Genomic DNA, 17,251 nt, shown 5'->3' on the forward strand with positions numbered 1-17,251 from the left:
TGGCTCCTGCTATATGTACTGCTGCCCACCAAAAGTCATCCTGTAGTACATTTCACTATACATATACATTGCAATGCTTTGCTAATGTTGTAGTAATAAATTTATTGATTCATGACACTGACTCCAATATGGTATTTGTTTAAAGGGTATTTATTTTTGTGCCAATAAGTATGGGGGTATGTGCAAGGGGCTGGGGTGATGGTGGAGGAATGTCCAGTTAGAGTCCAGTCTATTGGTATCACAGGTGCATTGTCCAAGGGGAATTAGGAAGTGGAGCAATGTCAGTTCAAGGTGGACAGGGTAACATGGTGGGACAGAAGGGTGACAATCAGGAGGGTCTCATTTCCTGGTGGGGGTCTTGGCAATGTTCTCTGTCTTCTGCCTGGATCGCAGGGACCGTTTGCGGGGTGGTTCTCCTTCTGCAGGGGGTGGTGTGCTGGTGGCCTATTGTTCCTGTGGCGGGCGCCCTGTCCACTAGCACTGGCGGAGGTGGAAGGCTGTTCCTCGGTTTGGCTAGTGTCAGGCACCCGTTGTTGTGCCACTGCCTCCCTCATGGTCTTGCCCATGTCAGCTAACACCCCTGCAATGGTGACCAGGATGGTGTACATTTTTGTTAGGTCCTCCCTGATCCCCAGGTACAGCCGCTGGGTCTCCTGTAACTTGGCCAGTACCTGGCCCATGGTTTCCTGGGAATGGTGGTACGCTCCCATGATGTTTGAGAGTGCCTTGTGGAGGATCGGTTCCCTGAGCCTGTCCTCCCCCTGTCGCAGAGCAGTCATCCCAGCTTCCCTGTTGTCCTGTGCCTCTGTCCCCTGAACGGTGTGCCCACTGCCACTGACCCCAGGTCCCTGATCGTCCTGTGTTTGTGGGGTTGCCTGGCGTCCCTGTAGTGGTGGACACACTGCTGATTGACGTGTCCTGGGTACAGTGGCATTGGCCCGCTGGGTGGGTGCTGTGGTGGTGTTTCCTGAGGGGGGCGGCTCAGTGGTGGTTTGGGACTGTGGCAGGGTAACCCACTGTCCGGAGGCCCCAGATGGGCCAGGTTAGTCATCCTGATCCAGGCGTGCAGATCTGCTATCGTCACTGTGGGCCTCTTCTGGGGGGGGGGTGCTGGATGTGGCTGGCACCTCCTCTCCGGCGACATTGGGTAGGGGTCCTGTTGGGAGAAAAATACATTGTCAATGTATCTGCGTGTGCCATCTTGTGCATGTCCCTCTATGAATGTGAGTTCCCTCTCATCTTGGACTTGTGTGAGTGGTGATTTTGTGGGCTGGGTAAGTCTCTCTATTGGGCATGCTGGGGTGATGGGTGTCCATGCATTGGGGGTGCATGCAGTGCTTGGTATTGGAATGGGTGGGCTGTGTTAGTGGGGTACATGTGAGTTGGTGGAGTGATGGGGCTGGGGGTAGGAGTTTGTGATGGCATGCAGGTAGGGTGGGTGATAAAATAGTAAAGATTTGACTTACCAGAGTCCAGTCCTCCTGCTACTCCTGCGAGGCCCTCAGGATGCATTATTGCCAAGACTTGCTCCTCCCATTTTGTTAGTTATGGGGGAGGAGCTGGGGGTCCACCGCTAGTTCTCTGTACTGCTATTTGGTGTCTTGAGACAACGGAATGCACCTTCCCCCGTAGGTCGTTCCACCTCTTCCTGATGTCATCCCTTGTTCTTGGATGCTGTCCCATAGCGTTGACCCTGTCCACGATTCCCCGCTATAGCTCCATCTTCCTTGCAATGGATGTCTGCTGCACCTGTGATCCGAATAGCTGTAGCTCTACCCAGATGATTTCCTCCACCATGACCCTTAGCTCCTCCTCTGAGAACCTGGGGTGTCTTTGGGGTGCCATGGATGAGGTGTGAGTGATATGTGTGAGGATGTGTGGGGTGCTGTGTTGTGGTGTGTGCTGTGAGTTGCGTGTATGGTGTATGGGTGCTGGTGTTCTGTGGCTCAGATTGAGTGGGTGCTCCTGGCTTGTGTCTCTCTCTGTTCGCAATTTTGTTTTGGTCATAAAGGGTTGTGGGTAATATGGGTGTGTGTTTTATAGTGTTGTGGGTGTGGTGTGTGTATGTGTGTCAGGTGTGTGTATTTTGAATTGTCCAATGTGGTGTAGTTTTGTAAGTGTGTGTGTATTTTGAGCGCGGCTGTGTGTACTGCCAATGGTTTACCGCGGTTGAAAGACCGCTGCAGTGATTCGTGGGTCGTGATACTGTGGGCGTATTCCTGTTGCCGTAACGGTGTGGGTTTTACTATCGTCAGTTTATCACTGACCTTTGGTCTGGCAGACTTGTGTGGGTGTCTGTATAGTGGCGGATTTCTATGTGTGGGTCATAATACCAGTGGCGGATTACCGCTGCGGTCACGGTATGTTGGTGGTAAGCGGATTTTACCGCCAGGGTTGTAATGAGGGCCTCAATGACTTAACTCCGGACCAATGTTTTTTGAATAGCAAAAATATATTTTCTTAATTTATTTTTAGAACCACAACATACAAATTGCAGGTAAGTACTTCAGTAGATTCATAATTCACACAAATATCAGCAGTACTTTTTTGAAATTGATAAGTTACACAGTTTTTGAAATATTGGGAACAATCCGTTTTAAAACTTGACATTGCAATTTTAAAAAACAGTTCCTGGGGGGAGAAAAGTTAGATTGTTTTGCAGGTAAGTACAACACTTACAGTTCCAGTCTCCGGGGGTTAGGAAGTCCACAGGTCGGGTTTCAAGTTAACCTCAAACACCCACCACCAGCAACACGGTAGCAGGCCGGGTGCAGAGGTCAAAATGTAGACAAAATTAACGTGGGCTCCTATGGAGACTGGGGGCACTCGGTTTCAGATCTGCAGGAACGTAAGTACTCACGTCTTTGAAGGGCAGACCTGAGGGGTTTAGAGGAGCAATGGGGAGCCACAAGTAGGCACCAAACATACACCTTCAGCGGTGCTGGGGTGGCCGGGTGCAAACAAGATGTCAGGTCTCCAATGATTCTCTTCGAGGGGACCCCCGGGAGTCATTCCGAGGCTGCAGGCAAGGTCCAGGAGGTCGTCTCGGGCAAAACACAGGCTTGACAGGGAGGAGGGCCACCTGCTGAATGTTGCTGCACTGCAGGTTGGGTTCACCAAGGCCTGGAGGCTGCGGGTGCAGTATGTCCTTAGGCATCGGATATCTTCGTCCGGAGCTTCGCGGTCAGGGGAGTCCTCGGGATTCCCCCTGGAGGCATCGTAGTGGAGGGGTGGAGAGGTCAAGCCAGGGTGGGTGGGCACTGCCTCAGAATCGCCTGGGGATCCTCTCTAGCTGGTTGGGCCACCTGGACACTGGCTGTAGGTGTCGGGTGCAGAGTGGTTAGGACTCACGCATTCAGAGTGAGGACTTGGTTGTTGTTTCTTCTTGGGCAGGGCCGCTGTCCACTGGAGTTCTTGGTCCTTTCGAGAGCAGGGCAGTCCTCTGGAGCTTAGCAGAGGACGCTGGTCCAGCTGGATGTGTCGCTGTTCTTTTGCAGGTTCTTTGAAGCAGGAGGCAGGCAGGTAGGGCTGGGGCCAAATCAGTTGTCTGCTGGGGGTTTCAGCTATGCACTCCTTCTTCTTCTTGTCAGGTCACCAGGAATCTGGTGAGCTGGGTTCAGGGAAGCCCTTAAATACAAGATTTAGGGGTGTTACAGGGGTCAGAGGGCAGTAGCCAATGGCTACTGTCCCTGAGGGTGGCTACACCCTTTCTGTGCTCACTCCCTTTGGGGATGGGGGCACAAACCTAACCCTATTAGTCCCTGTTCTCCAAACCAAGATGGAGGATTCTGCAGGGAGGGGGTCACCTCAGCTCTGGACACCTTAGGGGTGGTCCCAGTTGGGGGGGGGTCACTCCTCCCTGTTGTCCCTAATTTTCCCAGCTGGACTTGCCGTCAAAAGTGGGGCTTTGTCCGGGGATGTGCAACTCCACTAGTTGGAGGGCCCTGGGGCACAGTAACCCGAGTCTTAAGCCTTTGAGGCTCTCCTCCAGGTGTTATAGTTCCAGCAAGCACCTCCACCCAGGGCAGGCTTTGTGTCTGACCACCGAGAGCACAAAGGCTCTCACCCCATGTGGTCAGAAACTTGTCTGAAAGTGGCAGGCTGGCACAGACTCGTCAGTCCTACATTAGCAGTTTGCCTAACAAACAGGGGGCATCTCTAAGATGCCCTCTCTGTGCATTTTTCAATAAATCCCACACTGGCATCATTGGGGGCTTATTGTGCTGAGAAGTTTGATATCAAACTTCCCAGTATTCAGTGAAGCTATTATGGAACTGTGGAGTTCGTAATGACACACTCCGAGACCATATACTCATTATGGCTACACTGTACTTACAATGTCTAAGAATGGACTTAGACACTGTAGGGGCATATTGCTCATGCAGCTATGCCCTCACCTGTGATATAGTGCACCCTGCCTTAGGGCTGTAAGGCCTGCTAGAGGGGTGCCTTACCTATGCCACAGGCAGTGGTTTGTGGGCCTGGCACCCTGAGAGAGGTGCGATGTCGACTTTGACTTTTTCTCCCGACCGTACACACAAGCTGCAAAGGCAGTGTGCATGTACTTGGTGAGGGGTCCCCTAGGGTAGCATAATACATGTTGCAGCCCTGAGGACCTTACCTGGTCACAGGGCCCTTGGTACCATGGGTAACGTTTACAAAAGACTTAACTGCGTGCCAAGGCTGTGCCAATTGTGGAAACACAGGTACAGATTTTGGGAAAGAACACTGGTGTGGGGCACCTGGTTAGAAGGATCCCAGCACACTTGGCATCAACAGTGGGCAAAAAGAGTGTGTGGGGGGGTAACCAGGCCAACAGTGACACTTCCCTACAAATAGAAAACAGGATGTTCGAAAGAAGGGAAAGAATCGAAATAATGGAAGGTCAGAGATATAGTCAAAGATGTTGGTGCAGTAAATAATTAATATGTTTATATTTTCAAACAAGGCAGGCATGAATTAGCTACACATCTTCTATCAACATCACTACAGTGAGGGTCAAAACACATAACAGTGTTATTTCTCAATGTCAATTTTATTAACCTCTTAGCTGCTGACCCCTCCCTTTCAGTGCAGAGCCCTTTTTTGGCTATTTAGGGTAGTTCACACTAAACTTTCCATAACGTTTTACCACTTAAGGTATCCACACCAGATTTGCATCTATTTTTTACAACATACTCGGGATTCTAAAGGTGCCTTGTGGATTTCTCTTACAGGCAACCGAGAAAATAAGAAAAATATAGCAAATATTTGAGTTTTTGTGAAAAATAGGGAAAAGTGCTCCAGAAAAAAGTTTCTGGCATTTTTCCCTAAAAACGGCAACAACAACTGGTTTGCTATACTAAACTCACCATCTTCCCTGCTTTCAGAAACATGTATGTTTTTTGTTCTCTGAAACTATTCACAGTTTGTGATGGAAACCAGTGTGAAACCCCTGTGTGATCCGGGAAAGCTGTAGATTTTGCTGGTGATTAGTCGTGCTCCATAAATCCGATTTAATTTGATTTGCTGGTCCACACCTACAAAGCCTTTCACAAGCATGGACTACCATACATCCACCACCTCCTGAACTTCCACCAACCGTCTAGACCCGTGTGCTCTGCCTCCCTCTCTCTCGTGCACACCCACGGCTTCTGCCAGAGCAACAGTGAAGAACCCTCCATCTCCTACGTTGAAGCAAAATCCTGAAACAACCTCCCCCTTCTCCTGCAGACCTCATCCTCTCTTCTGGAACTCAAGACCTGGCTGTTTGACTGAACTCTGGAGCTTGCTATCAGTCCCTGCATTCCCTTGTGGGTGATTAGCCGTGCTCTATAAGTCTGATTTGCTTTGAAAAGTAGACATAATTCCAATTTCAGCAAGGGGTCATATGTGTAGAACCCACAGGCTTTTCCCAAGGAAAATAACTGTTGAAATAAAGAAATATTGAAAATGAGCAGATAAAAAACCCACCATTTGTGACAGCATTTTTGTCACAATCGTTGATTTACTAAATAAATAAACCATTACATTCACTAGACACTTTTGGTTGCAGAGATATATAAGGTTTGTAGGTTCTCCAAGAACTCAAGGTACCCAGACCCAACAAGTGAGCTGCACCGTACAATGGCTTTTATTGAGTACCAATATATAGACAAATTCATATAGCGAAAAATGGCTATCAAAGAAACCTATGTATTTTTTAAATGGACGCAAGATATGGAGTTTAGTAGAGGTGGTTATTTGTACATTTCTGAGTTTGTGGGTACCTGTACTAGTGTATGATCTACAGGGTATTTTTCAAAATGTCTTCTTTGTTATACACAGGTTTACATTTGAAAGGCACAAACGCAGCAAAATCCAATTGTTAATAACAAATGTTCTGCTATTCTGTGTTCCCACAAGTCTTCTGATAAAAAAGTACCTCACTTGTGTGGGTAGGTTTTGGTGGCTTGGTGCCTGTGACAGGAAATGGGGCGTAACACATCATGAACGCATCACATTTTTCCACTGAAAACTGACCCTTCATTTCCAATCTCGGTAGCTATACATTTTGGACTCTAGCTCAGCCGGCATGTAGGGAAACCTAGCAAGCCTATGCATTTTTGGAAACTAGATACCTAGAGGTATCCAGGGTAGGGTGTCTTGTGTTGCTTGCACCCATTTATTTTACTTATTCAGAAACCCTTGCAAACTTCAAACTCTGCCTAAAAAATGCATTTTCCTCATATTTCTGTGGTGAAAAGCTCTGGAGTCTGGGGGAAGCAACAAACACCCATCCAGCTGGCATTTCCCCAAGTCTCTGGATTAAAATGGTGCCTCACCTATGTGTGTAGGCCTACTGCCGGAGACATGGCACAGCCCAAAACCCAACATGAGCGCATCACTTTTCTCCACTCAAAACGGACCCTTTTTTTCCCCAATGTGGGTAGCTGTAGATTTTGGACCCTAGCTCAGCCGGCATCAAGGGAAACCTAGCAAACCTGTACATTTTTTAAAACTAGACACCAAGGGGTATCCAGTGTGTGCTTACTCGCATGGGTCTGACCACGTTTGTTGACCCAGATTCCCTTGCAAACCTCAAACTTTGACTAAAAGAACACATTTCCTCACATTTCTGTGATGTAAAGTTCTGGGACCTATGGGGAGCCACAAATTTCCATTCACCCAGCACTCCCCCAAGTTTCCCCCTTGAAAATGGTACCTCACTTGTGTGGCTAAGCCTAATGTCCGTGACAGAAACGGATCAAACCAAGGTCAATGGGAGTCTCCTGGCGAGGACTCCCATTGACTTTGGTTTAAGCTGCTCCTGTAGCAGGCACTAGGTCCAGCCACACAAATGGGGCAGCATTTCTATTGGCACAAGTAAGATAATGCTGAGTGGTAGGAATCTTTTGGATTCCTGCTGATTCTGGAAGTTTGCATCACAGAAATGGAAGGAAAATGTGTGATTTCAGTCAGATTTTGAGGTGTGTAGGACATTGTGGGTAGGAAAATCTCTTAGAATCCATACAAGGTACACCATCCCGGACTCTCTTAGTTGTCTAGTTTTGAAAAATGTCTGTGGTTTGTAGGTTTGCATGGGTGGCGACACGGTACGGCCCCAAATACAGCACCTGCCCCTATTGCTTACCTCTCAACATAGCAATTTATTGTCATTTGTGTTATTTTCTTTTGAACCACCCACTAAAATGGGGTACCATTCTTATCGGGAGATGTGTGGGAACTCAAGGTGGTAGAAAACCTGTGGTCTCCCCACAGAGTTTGTGTCTTTCTGTCACAGAAACATGTTGAACATGTATTTCTTACCAAAGTTGGTCATTTGCAAGGGCTTCTGGGTTTAATTACCTAGTGAGAGGAAGTCTGCACCCCTGAACTCCCCTGGTTGTCTAGTTTAAAAAACGTTTTACAGGTTTGCCTAGGTGCTAGCTGAACTAGGGCCCAAAATCCACAGCTAAAAAAGTTGAGGAGTTCTTAGTAAGGTCCATCTTTACATTTTTGCTGATAAAGAAGACTCCATCACTCTGGTGGGGGACTTAACATCTGTCATGCTGATACTACTCCAACCACCAAATTTAGAAATGACCATTCAGAAATTTAGACAGGTGCTGCCGAAACAGCAGTTCCTGTCAATGCCTTTTTACGTTTAACTCACTACTCCATCAACATGACGGAGTCATCCACCATTTAAAAAAGAAAATTTAAAAACAAAATCCCAAAGTCAGATTTTAATTTTAAACAAAAAATGCCCCTCTCACCATGGGAGTTAGCTCCCATGGCCAGTGGGGGCATTAGACAATTATCACTGCCCCTTACCACCATGGTTTTCCAGGTGGTGACGGGCAGTGAAAACTGACCTGTATGTCTGCACACCTAAATCAGGTGGGTGGACGTAGAGGTCAGCCGCAGATTTACCTTACTCAGTCCGGACAGAAGGTATGCAACCATGCCACAAATGGAGCAGTCTTTTCCATGGTTACACCAAAGCTGCACCCACATATAAATAGTGCGGCCAGACCATCATGTTCATGATAATTATACTCTGTTGCCATTGTAATGGAGTATTGGAGTATCCTTACTGCCACAGATATAAATTTGGTACTAATTTCTTAAAGATATTCCACCATTTACACCGGTTGGATTTACCACCTCCAGAAATGCTAGCTTCAAAGCACAAATACTTATCAGAGTATCTGAATATTGAAACCAAGACTTCTGAAGGTGAGCCATAAAGCCATGTCAAGGCAGCAACCGCTTTATGGTCCATTCACATGCCATTCACACACCAAACACAAGACTTTCATAGACAGCCACAGGCCCAATCCAACAGATCAGTGCACTCACATCAACATACCGCCGACATGCAAGGGCCCATCACATTCATAAGCCACAGGACAGAATCCCCATTTACGCCCCAACATGTTAACAGTTGATGCATCTACAACTTTCACAAATGAAATACCAGTTTGACTACATTTTTACAACCTGTCGAGTAAAATTATGAATTCTGAACATTACTGAATGCATGCCTAGTGAACCTTTACTAGCCACATGTGGCTCAGGAATACATGTCTTATGTATGTCTTTAGCACGCTCACTGTGGTTAATCCAAATCCTTCCAGTTTGTGGATGCAGGTTGGGGGTGTTCAAGTATGCCGCCAAGGTGTCCCTCTTTGAACTGAGTGAGCATATCTACCTTTGGAACTAAGGCAAACATGCTGGAGAACACTGCCGAAGTTCCTTGTAGAGAACATCATAAAATATGAAGAATGGTAGTTTTTGACACAAAGGGTAGTCCTTGAGAATGTAGCATATATCCCATCCACAATTTTGCGCAGTGCTGTGACTGTAATACACTTGTCATACAGAAAACTGAACATCTACTAAGTTCCGACGGAGTTTGAACATGGCAAGAAGGACAAACATGTTACCCATATGTGTAGCAGTGGGAGCAGAGTTCTCTGTAATGGTTTGAATTTTTTGTAAAGCACACTATCACCCGAGAGGGTATCCTGTCGCCAATGCAAGAGCAGTAAGGGGTGATCTATGGAGTAGCCTAGTTGAAGAGCCAAGTGTTCAGATTCATGCGGAATGCAGTAATTCTAGACAACACATTTGTGGAGAGGAATGTCATTCTGCCCTCTTGGAGACAATTAGAAGAAGTCTATTCGCCTTGCTCTGGTGCTGCCTACGCTGAGCAATGGAGTCTGGAAGGTTTCTGAAATCTAAGGCAGCCTTGAGGTGTGCTGGACCAGTGCTGTGTAAGACTTTAAATGTGTGTTTCAGGAGTTTGAAAAGAGCTGTGGATTGGGAGTCAGTGAAGCTGTTTCAGGTACCGGGTGTGTGTGCATGTTGAGATGTTGAGGGAGGAGGCTGCCTGCTGTGTTTTTTATGGTTTGGAGTCATCTGCTTAGTTGAGTGAGGGAGTAATTTAGTATTGGGGCAAGTGTGACACCAATTAGTTTTGAATCCTTGGTGAAGATAAAGTGATGGCTTGTGTATCTGTACTACCTTTAATATGTGCCTTCTACCTATGCAAAATCCCTGTGAAAGCACACCCCCCCTAAGCTTTTCTTGCCCGTTCATGTATCTGTCATCATCAGGGTCCTGACTAATCCTGTATACTTGCCAAGTGAACCTATACTAACTCATTCCGTCGCTAGTTACTTGACGCACAAGAAAACGTCTTTCATGCACCTTCAGCACACTCACTGTGCTGAATCCAACTCCTTCCATTTTGTGGATGCAAGTTGGGGGTGTCCAAGTATGCCTTCTGAGGCCTCATTCCCCGAACTGAGTGAGCATAGCTACCTTTGAAACTAAGGCAAACATGCTGGGGAATACTGCCTAAGTTCCCTAAACTAATAGGTCAAACACATGTCCTGCAGGACTCATTCACTGATACTTCTACTTTTGCTTTGAAGGTGTGAAAACTCAATACTAGCTTGTATCATTCCCAATGTTTATTGAGAAAGGGCACAGGACAGAATATCTTGCATGATGATTGTTTTCACATCTTTAGTATAAAGTCAACATAAAATTACTCATGTATCTAAATGAGTACAGATGACTGAGTGCTCAGACAGTGAAAAAGTATTTTTACAACAACAGAGAACACAGACCCTGAACAGATCCCAAGGTTGCATAGGATTTTATATCAAACAAATATAAATGGAGATCCTGTCTGTACATACATATGGTTACCCCTGGCAAAACATAACATGTTTTGAAAGCAACTTAGGGTGGGGATGTTGACGTTTCGACCTGAAATTAGTTTTTGGGTCTCATTAGAACAAAAGTCGTCTGACTAACCTTTCCTAGAAATAGTGGGTTGTCCCCTTAACTACAGTACTTTACTTTTTTTGGAGATGTGTGGTTCTCCTGGGTGTCAACCAAAGCCCATATGGGAACCACACATTTCCCAAAAATAGAGAGGCCCACAGAGAGTCGGTCCAGGTCTAGAGGGATGACCCCCTGACAATTTCATTAACTTTTTCTTCACCTGAATGAAAGGGCATGTCAGTGTCAGGGAGTGTCAGTGTGATTCTGTATCCAGAAAATAATGTAGAGTAATACAACACATTTTGGATGTAAAGCCTTTTTCAAGTGCACAAGCTCCACATTCCATTGAAATTATAAACACACCACATAGACTCAGAACATACAATTCATGGTCCATTCCTTATGACACACAAAAATACTACATTATTGAAATGGTCTTTTGTGGATAATGATAATTCATAATTCATGAGATATCCATTTCAGTCATGTCATGTAAATTGGAGCATTAACCACCAAAGCAGCTTACTATGTAAAATCTAGTTTAAACAAAAAGTAGAGTATTAAACACATCAAGACTTGATAGTACAAAATGTGCTAAGAGGCACAAAAATGCAACATCATGTAGAAGTAGCTCTCATAAATTTAACATATCCACCTTGTTCCTGTCTGGAAATCAAATAACCAATTATGTCTCCTAAAATGATACATAAACACTCAACTATTCCCATTATTCAGCAAACAGTTACTTTATTACATTCTCTGTCCAAGTGTGTTCCAAATTTGTAACCCATATTAAAGCCCATTGATACAGAATCCCACTATAGGGTGCAGCCCATCACAGGCCATCTATCACTCTGGGGTGATAGGCAAAATCCTATAATATAACATGCACTCCAGTATAGGCACTGATTCCAGGTCTCGCAATGATTTTTCATGGTCTCCTACCCATGCAGAGCATATGATCTTAGTGATAACAAAGCAACATAACAAGTCAGATCTACTGCCATGGGTGTCCTAAAATGACTTGCTACAGGATAAGCCACATCTTGCTTTTTGACTGCCCTCAAATATTCTGATATCCTTTGCCGCACCAGGAAATAAGACAAGGACATTTCAAAACATAGATACAATGATCAGAGTCACATATGATTAACTTGTTTATGGGTCTGTTCACCACTTTCCTTACCTGAAAACATCGTGGCTAAACTTATATTCTTTGCACCTACCACATAATGTAAAACCTTTTAATTGAGCTAGCCAGCTTGTAATATTTTTACGTATTTTGTAGTGCACCAAACTATATTTCAGGGACGCAGCTTTTGATAGATAATACTACCTCTGATACCATCATTTCTGAGAACATGCCAACAATTTCTCAGGATAGATCTAATTTTGTCGGTTATCGGTTATTTATGGTAACAAATCCTATCCCCTGAGCTTTAAATTCTTCCAGGGTTTTCTGGTAAGAAAAAGCTCATTCCTGGCTTTGCTTTGTACTTCATTTTCTTTTCTTGTGGCCATCAAGATCCTGTGGCAGCAAACCTCTGTTTCATTACATTTGTCTCTTTGGGAAATTAGACATCATTGCTACAGTTGTGCTTAGAGTTGAGCAGCTCCCCATACGGTATGCTATTAATCTAACTTCTAGGGTGGTGACTGCTGGTATGTAATAGGGTGTTACCTACCCCACTGTTCTTCCTGATCAATGATGCAGTGTTGCCCTCCTCAACCTGTATTTTTATGTACAAAAATTAAATTTTTTCGACACGGAAGCGAAGAGTGAACATTTGTTGGTGGTCGATGTGAGAGTGAAACGTTTTTCTCACACATTGTGTGACTACAGAGATGGTCTTACCATGCACCGTATGGTGCTAGCATTTATTCTGATTGGAGGTAAATCTGCCTATAAGAACAATCCATGCTAGAACATGAAGGAAACTATAAGTGTGTTGACTTTCTGTCCTTATGTGTAGAAACTAGTTTGCAATTTCTCACTTTCACATCCACCAAAATGTGCAGCGTTTTGCATGTTTGCAGTGCTCCACAATTGTAAACCACATTGAAATGTAAATGCTTTAATGATTTTATGTGTTTATCTCTTTCCACCCTCCAATTAACATGTGACCAATGGTCACCTCCGTATGTATGTATGAATGTGTGCATGTTTATTGATACAATAATAATGGAATTATAAATAAATGTCACTGTAGCTTACTTGTTTAGGTATAGTTCGGTCCTGACAAAGGTAATGTGGCCAGTATGGGCAATTTAACATGTCCGTAACATGTAGACCTAAAGACAGAACATAGAACCCATTATCACCACCAAACATCCCTCAGTTGCTAATTCAGTACCATATATTTTTAATCTCATCAGGATGACCATCAATAACTGATTACATATATAGTTACATCCTAGGTAATTTTAACTTCTTTCTTTCTCATTCCTACAATATCTAATAGCTCCAAGGCACCTAGTTGAGCCCACCCTAATGAAGAGCCATTCATAGGTTGAGGGTCCAGTGATGAGGCATGCCACAAAATCTTGTAAGCAAGTACCCTTTCTAAAAATCCATGAGGGTGTTTGAGAAAGCAGAGTTTTTGAGAGATAAAAAAGGGAAATATATATCTACTGATTGGATGGAGAAGGGCCTTAGCTTGGTTGGTCTATTTCTGTGTTTCCATTAGCATGTCCCTCCTTAAACCCTTGCTTACATTTCACTAAAGCCCACCTGTTTAAGAGGAAATATTCTCCATTTTCCTACCACTCCCTCTGGTCTCTCCCACATTTCCACCTAAATCGTTTACATACATGTGCAGGGATCTCTGACAGTTTGGCGGAGATCTGCACATAGGTAAGATAAAGGTGGAGGCCTTCCCTGTAGGTTAATAAATTGCATTTTGTAGTATGTGAGTAACTTATAGTAGCACTACTTCACATACTACAAAGTGAAGTTTATAAATAGACTTCACATTTCTCCACCCACTCAAATGAGAGGATGGAGTCTCCTAAAACATGATTTATAAGTGTTAAGTTATTACCAGTAATTAAGTACATCTAGGTTGAGATCTCTGTCACTATGGCAGAGATCTCCCTATCTGAAAGTAAAGGGAAAATAATTTAAGTTTATTATTCATTAAAGAATATGAAAAGTATTTAAATATATATTATAAACATAAATTATTTTAAAATAGTTAATATTGGCCTAGAGCTAGTAAAATAAAATGTTGTAGCACATACAGGATCTGATGCCGAACTTCCAATGTGAAGGTTGCTGCCACACTGTCTACCTTCCCGTCTGACCCATTAAGAGTATCCCGCTAGGCTGGAGGGCAGCAACCTAGCCTAGTGGGAAACAGGCTACAGCCGTCAGGATTGCTGTAGCCAGCAGGGTGCCCCAGCACCTTCACAATGTTCACTGTCTGCAAAGACGGTGCTGGGCAGGGGGCCCTGCACTGCCCATGCCAGGTGCATGGGCAGTGCAGGGACCCCTCCGCAGCCCCCTGCACCTGTTCTCTGCCAGCCTTTTCCTGGCCATGCTACCGCCACGAGAAGGCTGGTGGAGAACGAGGCCGTAATCCGCAGCGCTGTATGCAGCGCTGCCCTGGTGGATTAGGATCTCCGCACCGCCAGACCAACAGGATCCAAGATCCTCGAGGAGCTGGCAGTTCCCTGGTGGTCGGACCACCAGGGTTGTTATGTGGTGGTCAGATCGTCGCATAGGCGGCGGTCCAGACCACCACCGTGAGTGTGGCATTCGTAAGATCGCCACACACGTAATGAGGCCCTAATTCATCAAAGTAAATGTGCATTAAACAAATCTTTCATTTAAATATATTAATTTATTTATATTGATGCCAATTTATTTTTTAGAGGTAATTTAATAAATGTTACAATTTTAAAACAATTGATTAATAATTAATTTGTTTTTAACATTTGAAATATTTAACTTCTGAAATCATTTTATTCATTTAACATTAGTTCCTGTGGGTGTTACTTTATTTCCCTGCCTCCAGTGTGCTCTATGGGAGTGTGTTGCAGTACCTGTAAGTGGCCATATGTGGTGCTTGGCTATAGTAACTTTATAATTATAATTGTGAATAGCAATGATCATACTTTTTCTGAACATGTGTTTGAATTAGCAAGCCCACCCCTACAAAACCCTTCTCAAACTTCGCTGAACGCTTCCCAATTAGTAGCATATATTGCCTATTTTTCAGCCTCTCCCCATTGTCCCTTACACATTTACTACAAAAATGCACACCTATGTGTGTCTAGGTGTCTGTCACCTTGGTGATGGTCTCCATGCAAAAAGGATTGGAGAGAAGGAGGCGGTGGTCCCTGGCTGTAAATTTCTGAACTAGATTTTGTATTACATTAGTAGTGCTATTGTAGTATTAGTTTGCTTACTACAAAATGCAGTTTGTGAATAGGGTCCCAAGTTGTGTGTGAAATAATGTTCACAGTACAAGGAGGTTGAATAGACTGAATCTGCATCCAACTGCACTTCTGCTGTTATCAAACTATAACCAATAGGGACAGTTGCTGTCTTTTTAACATCATGAGCATGCCCATACTTTTCTTATAGGTATAAGATCAGCTAGCCCCAGTTACATCTCACGTACATGCACTCTGACATGGCCCATGACAGGCAGGCATAGTGTTAGTAGGAATTAGGGGACATCTGTCCTGAAGAATTACAATTGACTGAGTTAGGGCACATGATAACTAAGAAACATTTCAACATGCTAGACATGAAGGAAGAGACATAATCAGCCTTCCTGTTTTTAATTTGCCAATGGGAGATATCAATAAGGGCAAGTTTCGGACAAGTTTAACTCTCCAGGTCCCATTTAGCTACAAGATGCAAGAAGCTATGTGACAGCACTCAACAATCATCAGAGAAAGCCATCCAGACACATTTTAGAAATAGATTTGTTAGACTACGCAAAGTGATACAAAAAAGCCACTACATATTGCAGCCCACCAAAGGTAACTTATCACCCTGGGTTGATAAGCAAGACCTAATACTCAAGCATGTCAGTCAGGTCGTGGTCGGTTTTGTGTCTTTTTAACCCAAAACTCTCTGAGTAAGAATCTAGGATTTACAAAAACAAGAGGATTCCAGTAATTCCTAACTGACATATGAACTCTCAGCACACCATTTCTAGCCTTGCAGTGCCTGGTAGTTTAAATGTGATGTAAAATATGGAGGGTGAAAGGCAGGTTGCATGCATTTGCCTTTCAATTCTTCTGGTACTAAGTCCTCATTTGTGCATGTCTTAGAGGTTCTCTTTCTTAGTCTTTGCCTCTGCTCGTGTGTGCCTGTGTACATAAATATGTTTATATGTATGTGTGTCAATGCATGATTTTGAGTGTATAGAAGCTCATCTAGGTGTCTGTGTTGGCCTAGCTTGAGAAAGAGTGTGTTTGGGTGTGTGTGTGTGGTATGTATGTGACCAGACCATGAATGTGGGGTTTGAAGTCTTAGGGCCTCATTACAAGTTTGGCGGGCCAGCCGTCGACCCGCCAGCCCCGTGGAGATAAGACGGACACAAAGCTGGTGGTCTCCCCCCAAGGCAGATTACAAAGTTTCCACTGGGCTGACTGGCGGAAACCTCCAAAACCGGAAGTTTCTCTGGTCAGCCCATCAGAAACCGTGTGGCAGCACTGGCCTCTGCTCCTCAGGGAGCCAAGAATAATGCAGTCACACAAAGGGTGCTCCCAGTACCCCTGGAATACACACTGTCTGCCCTAGTAGACAGTGTGCATTCCGAGGGTGCTGGGCAGTGGGGGGCTGCTGCACTGCCCACAACATGGTCTTGGTTAGTGCAGGGGCCCCACTGTGGCTGCCCAGCACTGGGTTTCCACCAGCCGTTTTATGGCGGGGTCCCCGCCATGAAAAGGTTTGCAGAAACTAGAGTCGAGAACTCAACTCCGCCGTGGCTGACCACAACTCCGGCCACCACAACCCCACTGGAAACCATGTTCCTGGCGGTGGCAGTGGCCCCCTGGTGGTCCGACTGCAAGGATCATAATTCAGCGGTTAGACTGCCATGAGTGCAGCGGTCTGACCACCACTGGGAGTCTGGTGGTCCACAGACCACCAGACTTGTAATTAGGCCCTTAGAGGTTTTAAGACTCATGTGAGGATGTTATATATATATATATATATATATATATATGTGTGTGTATATATATATACATATATATATATATATATGTGTGTGTGTATATATATATATATATATATATATATACATATATTCAACCACACTCAATTGTGTCATCCCTTCCTGAACATAATCATCTTTGGCGAAAATGACAGTACTGCCACCTTTGTCTGATAGTCGGATGACAATGCTGTTGTCCTGCTGTAATGCCTTTACGTCCATCGTCTCATTTTTAGACAAATTGCCCTTTTCCAGTTATTCTTAGTAGCCATTTTTTAAAATCTCTTACCAGATTCTTAAAAGTGCAGCTGGAGGAG

Source organism: Pleurodeles waltl, chromosome 4_2 (assembly GCF_031143425.1).
Source record: "Pleurodeles waltl isolate 20211129_DDA chromosome 4_2, aPleWal1.hap1.20221129, whole genome shotgun sequence".
Taxonomy (NCBI): domain Eukaryota; kingdom Metazoa; phylum Chordata; class Amphibia; order Caudata; family Salamandridae; genus Pleurodeles; species Pleurodeles waltl.